Raw genomic sequence first — 13,621 nt, 5'->3', positions numbered from 1 at the left:
TATACCAATGCTGGGTGAGAGAAATGTCTCTGTAAATTGACAACTTTGTATAATTTTTTTTTTTTAAGTTGTCATTTACAGAGATATTTCTCACACACAGTATGGGTATATGTAAAAATACACCCCAAAACACATTGCCCTACCTCTTCTGAGTACGGCGATACCACATGTGTGACACTTTTTTGCAGCCTAGGTGAGGGGCATATTCTGGTATTCCGTGAGGGGCATAGCGATTTCATAGAAGATTTTTTTTTTTGCACAAGTTAGCGGAAATAGATTTATTTTTTTCCTTACAAAGTCTCATATTCCACTAACTTGTGACAATTTTTTTTATTTTACATGAACTCACCACACCCCTCACGGAATACCTTGGGGTGTCTTCTTTCTAAAATGGGGTAACTTGTGGGGTATTTATACTGCCCTGGAATTTTAGGGGCCCTAAAGGCGTGAGAAGTAGTTTGGAATCCAAATGCGCAAAAATGCCCTGTGAAATCCTAAAAGTACTCATTGGAATTTGGGCCCCTTTGCGCACCTAGGCTGCAAAAAAGTGTCACACATGTGGTATCGCCGTACTCAGAAGAAGTAGGGCAATGTGTTTTGGGGTTTATTTTTACATGTCTAACGATATGAAATAATAGAAAAGAGTTTATATGTTAGACTGTAATTGGACCATGTGCTGTAAATTCTTGGCCGAGTGGTAAAAGAGTGGTAAAAGATGCGAAAAAGAAAAAAAGCTATTATGTTTTTGTTATTTGTAGTCAGGAAGACTATATCAAGGAACAGGATTATAAAGAAATCTGCTAATGTAATGACTTGGAAATCTCTATTCCATGATTTGGAAATTTCCTCTTCCATATAGTGAGAGAGAGAGTGTGTGTGTGTGTGTGTGTGTGTGTGTGTGTGTGGTTGGGTGTTAGTGGGTATTTTTAATTCTATTTTTTTTTTCCATTGAGGGATGCTTGTAAAAATTGTTTATATGTGGTATAATTGAATCAGTGGTCTTTCTAAAAAAAAAAAAAGTAAATTCAAAAAATGTTTTTATGTTATACATGTTTTAAACTCATTTTTGACGATGTTGTTTTTTATTTTTCATATCAATATCTATGCGGTATTTAAAGAAAATAAAATCAGTTTTAGTTTTAGCCACTAAACCCAATAGTAGGTGTCACTTCTTGGTATGTACAATGATAAATATCTCTTATATATCGATAACACAAAAGTCACTAGGGATGAGTGAATCGACTTCCGATGAAATATCCAAAGTCGATTTGCATAATACTTTGTTTGAATACTGTATGGACCGAGCGCTCCATACAGTATTAGATTGTATTGGCTCCTATGAGAGACTTTGCATAATAACTAGAGATTAGTGAATTGCTAAAGAATTCAATTCGGCCGGTTCACCGAATTTTCCGAAAAGATTTGATTCAATCCAAATTTATTTGCGGCGAATAGAGTTAAAAAACGGCTATTTCCTGGCTGCAGAAAGCCTGTATAGTGGTGTAGAACACTGTGCCTAGCAGTAATACGCATAGAGTCTTCTGTGGTAGTGAAACAATACTGTGAGTCAGTATGACATGTAGATGACAGGTGTCGCTCTTAGGTTCACTGCACACTTCAGTTATTTGGGCAGTTACGGGGCCAAAATTGACTAAATAACTCAAGTATGAACTCAGCCTTACAGGTCGATGTTCGTGCCAGGAATAAAGAACCGTGCAGAGGCCCAAGATCCTACTGTAGCGTAAAAGAGTGCACTCCTTTTACACCATCGTCAGCTGATTCCACATAGATGTCCACAGAGCCTGTTCTATTAAACGCTTATGCAAGTAGAGCTCTCCGGACAGAGTGGAGGGGGTGTCAGCAGTAAGTTTGTGTTGACGTCACTGATTATTTTGCCCTTCCTCTGATCCCTCAGAACAATAACCTCCCAAAAAACAAATCCTGTCTGTTGAGCATCCGCCATGGCCCAGTCATGGAGTAGGGAGGGTGGGAGAACAGCTTGAGAAGTCCACAGAGTGACCCAATGGCCCATAGTGTTGAGGTGGCAGCAGCATGAGGAGGCCAGAGAGTGGCAAGGTGACATAGTGTAGAGGTGGCAGCAGTATTAAGAGGCCACAGAGTGGCACAGTGACATAGTGTGGATTTAGCAGCAGCATGAGGAGGCCACAGAGTGGCAAGGTGACATAGTGTGGAGGTGACAGCAGCAGCAGCATGAGGCAGAGTGTTGAGTTAGCAGCAGTGATGAGCGGCAGGGGCAATATTCGAATTTGCGATATTTTGCGAATATTTGGGAGAATATTCGTCATATATTCGCAAATTCGAGAATTTGTGATCTCCAGTCATTATTTTCTTGTTTGTGAAAATCGGCAATCGTAAAATTTGCAATAAAAAGAAAATTTGCGATCAACACTACTCCTAAAGTCAAAGATATTGCAGCCTTCTCATTGGCCCACAAGCAAGAAGCAGTAAGGGATTATGGGTACTGATGAAAAAAAGCTAAAATATTCGCGATTACGAACTTATAGCGCTATATTCTAGATATTCGCAAATTCTCTAAGTGCCAATAATCACGATAAAAATTGGTGATTAGAATATTCACGATCAATACTAGTTAGCAGCAGCATGAGAAGGCCACAGACTGGCAAGGTGACATAGTGTTGAGGTGGCAGCAGAATGAGGAGACCACAGAGTGGCAAGAGGACATAGTGTGGCGGTGTCAGTAGCAGCAGCATGAGACGGCCACAGACTGGCAAGGTGACAAAGTTTTTTTTTGCCACTAATACACAACAAAAAAGGCTTTAGAACATATACTGTAACTGCACAGGGGAGCGGTAAATAATACTTTTTTTTTAAAGCCACTAATACACTACAAAAAGGCTGTTATTTTCTCACTTCACTACACAACGGCTAATAAGACCTTTTTTCCCACTAATACACGTCAAAAAAGGCTTTAGAACATATAATTGCACAGCTGAACGGAAAATAATACTTTTTTTGCCACTAGGCCTCATGCACACGACCGTATTTTGTTTTTGTAAGCCCTTTTTCCCCCCACTAATACATGCCAAAAAAGGCTATAGAACATAGAACTGCACCGCAGAGGGCTAATAAGACCTATAAATATTTCCTAGTAATACACCCTGTTAATGGCTGTATCACACAACACTTGCACCCCATTAAAAAGAACAGTTTGCTGGTATTACAGAGGTATCATCTATTGCAAACCTGAAAGCAGCAGTATAATTTGGATCCCCAGTCAGTGCAGCAAGGTGTAATAGGATTGTTTCTATTAGCCAAGCTGTACACTCTCCTATTGGATCCTGTTCTGCTTCAATACTGTGGAATTCTTTCACCCTATCCTTTTTACTACACTTCTAATGATCTTTCCCTGAACTTTTTTTCAGCAAAATGAAAGTTTTCAAGTCTTTCCTAGTACTTTCCCTAGTGCCTGCTAACATCTCTCCCTGCACTAAGTACACTGGAAAATGGCTACATCCATAATGGCTGAGGCTATTTATAGGGCTGTGACATCACAGAGTTCTTTCCTCCATGTCCTTACATGTGCAGCAGCCATATTAGGAAAAAATTTGAATTGTTACCAGGAAGTGTGTGGAAATTCGAATTCGGTGCGAATCAAATTTTTCCTGAAATTCGGATCGAATTCCACTTCGTCAACTTCGATTCGCTCATCTCTAGAGTTGAGCGAACACCTGGATGCTCGGGTTCGAGAAGTTCGGCCGAACTTCCCGGAAATGTTCGGGTTCGGGATCCGAACCCGATCCGAACTTCGTCCCGAACCCGAACCCCATTGAAGTCAATGGGGACCCGAACTTTTCGGCACTAAAACGGCTGTAAAACAGCCCAGGAAAGGGCTAGAGGGCTGCAAAAGGCAGCAACATGTAGGTAAATCCCCTGCAAACAAATGTGGATAGGGAAATGAATTAAAATAAAAATTAAATAAATAAAAATTAACCAAAATCAATTGGAGAGAGGTCCCATAGCAGAGAATCTGGCTTCCCGTCACCCACCACTGGAACAGTCCATTCTCAAAAAATGAACAGACTATTGCTGGTTAAATGCACTTGGTGTCACAGCTTGACCAACCACACTACTGAGGGTTAAATGCACTTGGTGACGGGCGCAGCTTGCCCCTGATGTAGTATATGGCCAAAAAATGAACAGACTATTGCTGGTTAAATGCACTTGGTGACGGGCGCAGCTTGCCCCTGATGTAGTATATGGCCAAAAAATGAACAGACTATTGCTGGTTAAATGCACTTGGTGTCACAGCTTGACCAACCACACTACTGAGGGTTAAATGCACTTGGTGACGGGCGCAGCTTGCCCCTGATGTAGTATATGGCCAAAAAATGAACAGACTATTGCTGGTTAAATGCACTTGGTGTGACAGATTCACCCTGATGTAGGCTTTAGCCAAAAAACAACCACACCATTGAGGGTTAAATGCACTTGGTGACAGGCGCAGCTTGCCCCTGATGTAGTATATGGCCAAAAAATAAACAGACTATTGCTGGTTAAATGCACTTGGTGTGACAGCTTCACCCTGATGTAGGCTTTAGCCAAAAAACAACCACACCATTGAGGGTTAAATGCACTTGGTCGCAGCTTGTGCTGGCGCACCACAAGACACAAAATGGCCGCCGATCACCCCAGAAAAATGTGACTGACAAACGGTCTGGGCAGCCTAAAAACAGTGAGCAATTGAGTATCAGCAGCTCAATGATCCACAGCTGCAGATCGATCGATTAATCAAGTCTAGGGATGAGCGAACTCGAACTGTATAGTTCGGGTTCGTACCGAATTTTGGGGTGTCCGTGACACGGACCCGAACCCGGACATTTTCGTAAAAGTCCGGGTTCGGGTTCGGTGTTCGTCGCTTTCTTGGCGCTTTTGTGACGCTTTCTTGGCGCTTTTTGAAAGGCTGCAAAGCAGCCAATCAACAAGCGTCATACTACTTGCCCCAAGAGGCCGTCACAGCCATGCCTACTATTGGCATGGCTGTGATTGGCCAGAGCACCATGTGACCCAGCCTCTATTTAAGCTGGAGTCACATAGCGCCGCCCGTCACTCTGCTCTGATTAGCGTAGGGAGAGGTTGCGGATGCGACAGTAGGGCGAGATTAGGCAGATTAACTCCTCCAAAGGACTTCACTTGATTAATCGATCGATCTGCAGCTGTGCATCATTGAGCTGCTGAAATTCAAATGCTCACTCACTGTTTTTAGGCTGCCCAGACCGTTTGTCAGTCACTTTTTTCTGGGGTGATCGGCGGCCATTTTGTGTCTTGTGCGGTGCTGCGACCAAGTGCATCCAAGCTGCGACCAAGTGCATTTAACCCTCAATGGTGTGGTTGTTTTTTGGCTAAAGCCTACATCAGGGTGAAGCTGTCACACCAAGTGCATTTAACCAGCAATAGTCTGTTCATTTTTTTGGCCATATACTAAATCAGGGGCAAGCTGCGCCTGTCACCAAGTGCATTTAACCCTCAATGGTGTGGTTGTTTTTTGGCTAAAGCCTACATCAGGGTGAAGCTGTCACACCAAGTGCATTTAACCAGCAATAGTCTGTTCATTTTTTGGCCATATACTACATCAGGGGCAAGCTGCGCCCGTCACCAAGTGCATTTAACCCTCAGTAGTGTGGTGCGTCAAGCTGTGACACCAAGTGCATTTAACCAGCAATAGTCTGTTCATTTTTTGGCCATATACTAAATCAGGGGCAAGCTGCGCCCGTCACCAAGTGCATTTAACCAGCAATAGTGTGGTTATTTTTTGGCCATATCCCAGTCTAATTCTGTCACTAAATCCATACCGGTCACCCAGCGCCTAAATACTAGGCCTCAAATTTATATCCCGCTAAATCTCTCGTTACCGCTGTCCTGTTGTGGCTGGGAAAGTTATTTAGTGTCCGTCAAAGCACATTTTTTGTTCTGGGTTTAAATACAATTCCCAATTTAACAATTTCATAATTTAGTGGTTTCTGCTATATCAGAGCTATTTGAAATCTATCCCTAAAAGGGTATATAATATTCAAGGTGCACATTGGGTCATTCAGAATAACTTCACACACACCCGCTACTGTGTATTTCCAAGTCTAATTCTGTCACTAAACCCATACCTGTCACCCAGCGCCTAAATACTAGGCCTCAAATTTATATCCTGCTAAATCTCTCGTTACCGCTGTCCTGTTGTGGCTGGGAAAGTTATTTAGTGTCCGTCAAAGCACATTTTTTGTTCTGGGTTGAAATACAATTCCCAATTTAGCAATTTCATAATTTAGTGGTTTCTGCTATATCAGAGCTATTTGAAATCTATCCCTAAAAGGGTATATAATATTCAAGGTGCACATTGGGTCATTCAGAATAACTTCACACACACCCGCTACTGTGTATTTCCAAGTCTAATTCTGTCACTAAACCCATACCTGTCACCCAGCGCCTAAATACTAGGCCTCAAATTTATATCCTGCTAAATCTCTCGTTACCGCTGTCCTGTTGTGGCTGGGAAAGTTATTTAGTGTCCGTCAAAGCACATTTTTTGTTCTGGGTTGAAATACAATTCCCAATTTAGCAATTTCATAATTTAGTGGTTTCTGCTATATCAGAGCTATTTGAAATCTATCCCTAAAAGGGTATATAATATTCAAGGTGCACATTGGGTCATTCAGAATAACTTCACACACACCCGCTACTGTGTATTTCTAAGTCTAATTCTGTCACTAAACCCATACCTGTCACCCAGCGCCTAAATACTAGGCCTCAAATTTATATCCTGCTAAATCTCTCGTTAACGCTGTCCTGTTGTGGCTGGGAAAGTTATTTAGTGTCCGTCAAAGCACATTTTTTGTTCTGGGTTTAAATACAATTCCCAATTTAACAATTTCATAATTTAGTGGTTTCTGCTATATCAGAGCTATTTGAAATCTATCCCTAAAAGGGTATATAATATTCAAGGTGCACATTGGGTCATTCAGAATAACTTCACACACACCCGCTACTGTGTATTTCCAAGTCTAATTCTGTCACTAAACCCATACCTGTCACCCAGCGCCTAAATACTAGGCCTCAAATTTATATCCTGCTAAATCTCTCGTTAACGCTGTCCTGTTGTGGCTGGGAAAGTTATTTAGTGTCCGTCAAAGCACATTTTTTGTTCTGGGTTTAAATACAATTCCCAATTTAACAATTTCATAATTTAGTGGTTTCTGCTATATCAGAGCTATTTGAAATCTATCCCTAAAAGGGTATATAATATTCAAGGTGCACATTGGGTCATTCAGAATAACTTCACACACACACGCTTCTGTGCATTTCCAAGTCTAATTCTGTCACTAAATCCATACCGGTCACCCAGCGCCTAAATACTAGGCCTCAAATTTATATCCCGCTGAATTTGAATACAATACATTGGGCCAAATAATATATTTGTTGTTGTGGTGAACCATAACAATGAGAAAAACATCTAGTAAGGGACGCGGACGTGGACATGGTCGTGGTGGTGTTAGTGGACCCTCTGGTGCTGGGAGAGGACGTGGCCGTTCTGCCACATCCACACGTCCTAGTGTACCAACTACCTCAGGTCCCAGTAGCCGCCAGAATTTACAGCGATATATGGTGGGGCCCAATGCCGTTCTAAGGATGGTAAGGCCTGAGCAGGTACAGGCATTAGTCAATTGGGTGGCCGACAGTGGATCCAGCACGTTCACATTATCTCCCACCCAGTCTTCTGCAGAAAGCGCACAGATGGCGCCTGAAAACCAACCCCATCAGTCTGTCACATCACCCCCATGCATACCAGGGAAACTGTCTCAGCCTCAAGTTATGCAGCAGTCTCTTATGCTGTTTGAAGACTCCGCTGGCAGGGTTTCCCAAGGGCATCCACCTAGCCCTTCCCCAGCGGTGAAAGACATAGAATGCACTGACGCACAACCACTTATGTTTCCTGATGATGAGGACATGGGAATACCACCTCAGCATGTCTCTGATGATGACAAAACACAGGTGCCAACTGCTGCGTCTTTCTGCAGTGTGCAGACTGAACAGGAGGTCAGGGATCAAGACTGGGTGGAAGACGATGCAGGGGACGATGAGGTCCTAGACCCCACATGGAATGAAGGTCGTGCCACTGACTTTCACAGTTCGGAGGAAGAGGCAGTGGTGAGACCGAGCCAACAGCGTAGCAAAAGAGGGAGCAGTGGGCAAAAGCAGAACACCCGCCGCCAAGAGACTCCGCCTGCTACTGACCGCCGCCATCTGGGACCGAGCACCCCAAAGGCAGCTTCAAGGAGTTCCCTGGCATGGCACTTCTTCAAACAATGTGCTGACGACAAGACCCGAGTGGTTTGCACGCTGTGCCATCAGAGCCTGAAGCGAGGCATTAACGTTCTGAACCTGAGCACAACCTGCATGACCAGGCACCTGCATGCAAAGCATGAACTGCAGTGGAGTAAACACCTTAAAACCAAGGAAGTCACTCAGGCTCCCCCTGCTACCTCTTCTGCTGCTGCCGCCTCGGCCTATTCTGCTGCTGCCGCCTCGGCCTCTTCCTCCGCCTCTGGAGGAACGTTGGCACCTGCCGCCCAGCAAACAGGGGATGTACCACCAACACCACCACCACCACCTCCGTCACCAAGCGTCTCAACCATGTCACACGCCAGCGTTCAGCTCTCCATCTCACAAACATTTGATAGAAAGCGTAAATTCCCACCTAGCCACCCTCGATCCCTGGCCCTGAATGCCAGCATTTCTAAACTACTGGCCTATGAAATGCTGTCATTTAGGCTGGTGGACACAGACAGCTTCAAACAGCTCATGTCGCTTGCTGTCCCACAGTATGTTGTTCCCAGCCGGCACTACTTCTCCAAGAGAGCCGTGCCTTCCCTGCACAACCAAGTATCCGATAAAATCAAGTGTGCACTGCGCAACGCCATCTGTAGCAAGGTCCACCTAACCACAGATACGTGGACCAGTAAGCACGGCCAGGGACGCTATATCTCCCTAACTGCACACTGGGTAAATGTAGTGGCAGCTGGGCCCCAGGCGGAGAGCTGTTTGGCGCACGTCCTTCCGCCGCCAAGGATCGCAGGGCAACATTCTTTGCCTCCTGTTGCCACCTCCTCCTTCTCGGCTTCCTCCTCCTCTTCTTCCACCTGCTCATCCAGTCAGCCACACACCTTCACCACCAACTTCAGCACAGCCCGGGGTAAACGTCAGCAGGCCATTCTGAAACTCATATGTTTGGGGGACAGGCCCCACACCGCACAGGAGTTGTGGCGGGGTATTGAACAACAGACCGACGAGTGGTTGCTGCCGGTGAGCCTCAAGCCCGGCCTGGTGGTGTGTGATAATGGGCGAAATCTCGTTGCAGCTCTGGGACTAGCCAATTTGACGCACATCCCTTGCTTGGCGCATGTGCTGAATTTGGTGGTGCAGAAGTTCATTCACAACTACCCCGACATGTCAGAGCTGCTGCATAAAGTGCGGGCCGTCTGTTCGCGCTTCCGGCGTTCACATCCTGCTGCTGCTCGCCTGTCTGCGCTACAGCGTAACTTCGGCCTTCCCGCTCACCGCCTCATATGCGACGTGCCCACCAGGTGGAACTCCACCTTGCACATGCTGGACAGACTGTGCGAGCAGCAGCAGGCCATAGTGGAGTTTCAGCTGCAGCACGCACGGGTCAGTCGCACTACAGAACAGCACCACTTCACCACCAATGACTGGGCCTCCATGCGAGACCTGTGTGCCCTGTTGCGCTGTTTCGAGTACTCCACCAACATGGCCAGTGGCGATGACACCGTTATCAGCGTTACAATACCACTTCTATGTCTCCTTGAGAAAACACTTAGGGCGATGATGGAAGAGGAGGTGGCCCAGGAGGAGGAGGAGGAGGAGGAGGAAGAGGGGTCATTTTTAGCACTTTCAGGCCAGTCTCTTCGAAGTGACTCAGAGGGAGGTTTTTGGCAACAGCAGAGGCCAGGTACAAATGTGGCCAGCCAGGGCCCACTACTGGAGGACGAGGAGGACGAGGATGAGGAGGAGGTGGAGGAGGATGAGGATGAAGCATGGTCACAGCGGGGTGGCACCCAACGCAGCTCGGGTCCATCACTGGTGCGTGGCTGGGGGGAAAGGCAGGACGATGACGATACGCCTCCCACAGAGGACAGCTTGTCCTTACCCCTGGGCAGCCTGGCACACATGAGCGACTACATGCTGCAGTGCCTGCGCAACGACAGCAGAGTTGCCCACATTTTAACCTGTGCGGACTACTGGGTTGCCACCCTGCTGGATCCACGCTACAAAGACAATGTGCCCACCTTACTTCCTGCACTGGAGCGTGATAGGAAGATGCGCGAGTACAAGCGCACGTTGGTAGACGCGCTACTGAGAGCATTCCCAAATGTCACAGGGGAACAAGTGGAAGCCCAAGGCCAAGGCAGAGGAGGAGCAAGAGGTCGCCAAGGCAGCTGTGTCACGGCCAGCTCCTCTGAGGGCAGGGTTAGCATGGCAGAGATGTGGAAAACTTTTGTCAACACGCCACAGCTAACTGCACCACCACCTGATACGCAACGTGTTAGCAGGAGGCAACATTTCACTAACATGGTGGAACAGTACGTGTGCACACCCCTCCACGTACTGACTGATGGTTCGGCCCCATTCAACTTCTGGGTCTCTAAATTGTCCACGTGGCCAGAGCTAGCCTTTTATGCCTTGGAGGTGCTGGCCTGCCCGGCAGCCAGCGTTTTGTCTGAACGTGTATTCAGCACGGCAGGGGGCGTCATTACAGACAAACGCAGCCGCCTGTCTACAGCCAATGTGGACAAGCTGACGTTCATAAAAATGAACCAGGCATGGATCCCACAGGACCTGTCCGTCCCTTGTCCAGATTAGACATTAACTACCTCCCCATAACCATATATTATTGGACTCCAGGGCACTTCCTCATTCAATCCTATTTTTATTTTCATTTTACCATTATATTGCGAGGCTACCCAAAGTTGAATGAACCTCTCCTCTGCCTGTGTGCTAGGCCTAAATATATGCCAATGGACTGTTGCAGTGGTGGCTGACATGAAGCCTGATTCTCTGCTATGACATGCAGACTAATTCTCTGCTGACATGAAGCCAGATTGTCTGTTACGGGACCTCTCTCCTCTGCCTGGGTGCTGGGCCTAAATTTATGACAATGGACTGTTGCAGTGGTGGCTGACGTGAAGCCTGATTCTCTGCTATGACATGCAGACTGATTCTCTGCTGACATGAAGCCAGATTGTCTGTTACGGGACCTCTCTGCTCTGCCTGTGTGCTAGGCCTAAATATATGCCAATGGACTGTTGCAGTGGTGGGTGACGTGAAGCCTCATTCTCTGCTATGACATGCAGACTGATTCTCTGCTGACATGAAGCCAGATCGTCTGTTACGGGACCTCTCTGCTCTGCCTGTGTGCTAGGCCTAAATATATGCCAATGGACTGTTGCAGTGGTGGGTGACGTGAAGCCTCATTCTCTGCTATGACATGCAGACTGATTCTCTGCTGACATGAAGCCAGATTGTCTGTTACGGGACCTCTCTGCTCTGCCTGTGTGCTAGGCCTAAATATATGCCAATGGACTGTTGCAGTGGTGGGTGACGTGAAGCCTCATTCTCTGCTATGACATGCAGACTGATTCTCTGCTGACATGAAGCCAGATCGTCTGTTACGGGACCTCTCTGCTCTGCCTGTGTGCTAGGCCTAAATATATGCCAATGGACTGTTGCAGTGGTGGGTGACGTGAAGCCTCATTCTCTGCTATGACATGCAGACTGATTCTCTGCTGACATGAAGCCAGATTGTCTGTTACGGGACCTCTCTCCTCTGCCTGTGTGCTAGGCCTAAATATATGCCAATGGACTGTTGCAGTGGTGGCTGACGTGAAGCCTCATTCTCTGCTATGACATGCAGACTAATTCTCTGCTGACATGAAGCCAGATTGTCTGTTACGGGACCTCTCTCCTCTGCCTGGGTGCTGGGCCTAAATTTATGAAAATGGACTCTTACAGTGGTGGGTGACGTGAAGCCTGATTCTCTGCTATGACATGAAGACTGATTCTCTGCTGACATGAAGCCAGATTGTCTGTTACGGGACCTCTCTCCTCTGCCTGGGTGCCGGGGCCTAAATATCTGAGAATGGACTGTTCCAGTGGTGGGTGACGGGAAGCCAGATTCTCTGCTATGGAACCTCTCTCCAATTGATTTTGGTTAATTTTTATTTATTTAATTTTTATTTTAATTAATTTCCCTATCCACATTTGTTTGCAGGGGATTTACCTACATGTTGCTGCCTTTTGCAGCCCTCTAGCCCTTTCCTGGGCTGTTTTACAGCCGTTTTAGTGCCGAAAAGTTCGGGTCCCCATTGACTTCAATGGGGTTCGGGTTCGGGACGAAGTTCGGATCGGGTTCGGATCCCGAACCCGAACATTTCCGGGATGTTCGGCCGAACTTCTCGAACCCGAACATCCAGGTGTTCGCTCAACTCTAATCAAGTCCTTTGGAGGAGTTAATCTGCCTAATCTCGCCCTACTGTCGCAGCCGCAACCTCTCCCTACGCTAATCAGAGCAGAGTGACGGGCGGTGCTATGTGACTCCAGCTTAAATAGAGGCTGGGTCACATGGTGCTCTGGCCAATCACAGCCATGCCAATAGTAGGCATGGCTGTGATGGCCTCTTGGGGCAAGTGCTTTGCAGCCTTTCAAAAAGCGCCAAGAAAGCGTCACAAAAGCGCCAAGAAAGCGACGAACACCGAACCCGAACCCGGACTTTTACGAAAATGTCCGGGTTCGGGTCCGTGTCACGGACACCCCAAAATTCGGTACGAACCCGAACTATACAGTTCGAGTTCGCTCATCCCTACTCATCTCTAATAACTTCATAAATCAATTTCTACTGTAAAAACCCATTTCCTGAACTTGGATTCGGTTGCAAGTAGTACCTTGTAAGTGAACCAGAGTTCGGGAAATGTTTTTTTACAGTAGTAATTGATTTATGAAGTTATTATGCAAAGTCTCGCGTGACTTTGCAAAGTAATAACTCGGCTCATAGGAGCAAATACAGCTCCTTACAGTATTCAAGCAAACTTTTATGCAAATCGACTTTGGATATTTCATTCGAAGTCGATTCGCTCATTCCTAACCCTGCTTTCACACCTAAGCATTTCGCAAACGCGCGTTTCTATGCGCCTTTTTGTCGCGCGTTTTTATGCGCGTTTTTTGTAATAGTAAATGCGCGTTTGACGCGCGTTTGGGTGATTGACAGCAGTGTTGTCCAAAGAGTCTATGGCCCAAACGCGCGTCAAACGCGCCAAAAAAAGCTCCTGTACTCGTTTGAGCGTCGGGCGTTTTACAGCGCGTCCAAACATGCTGTAAAACGTGAAAATGTGAACCAGCCCCATAGGGAAGCATTGGTTTTCACGTGTTGAGCGTTTTACAGCGCATTTGAACGCGCTGTAAAACGCTCAGGTGTGAACTTAGGGTAATAGTCACCATTCACAATAGGTGATATCACAGCTTATCTACTCCCTCCAGATCTCAGCATGGGTCACAGAGAATGCCTAGAAACTCTCCCATAGAA

The 13,621-nt window shown here is 46.4% G+C and overlaps 1 protein-coding gene across 1 annotated transcript in view; it reads right to left on the bottom strand.

The window, feature by feature from the left end:
• The window catches only part of MED12L (mediator complex subunit 12L), a 648,568-nt gene that overhangs the window by 15,699 nt on the left and 619,248 nt on the right, over positions 1-13,621 (bottom strand). The window lies entirely within an intron of this gene.

This window comes from Bufo gargarizans, chromosome 4 (genome assembly GCF_014858855.1).
Source record: "Bufo gargarizans isolate SCDJY-AF-19 chromosome 4, ASM1485885v1, whole genome shotgun sequence".
Lineage (NCBI taxonomy): Eukaryota > Metazoa > Chordata > Amphibia > Anura > Bufonidae > Bufo > Bufo gargarizans.
The sequence above is the reverse complement of the archived record's forward strand: the minus strand, read 5'-3'. Positions and strand labels throughout refer to the sequence as shown.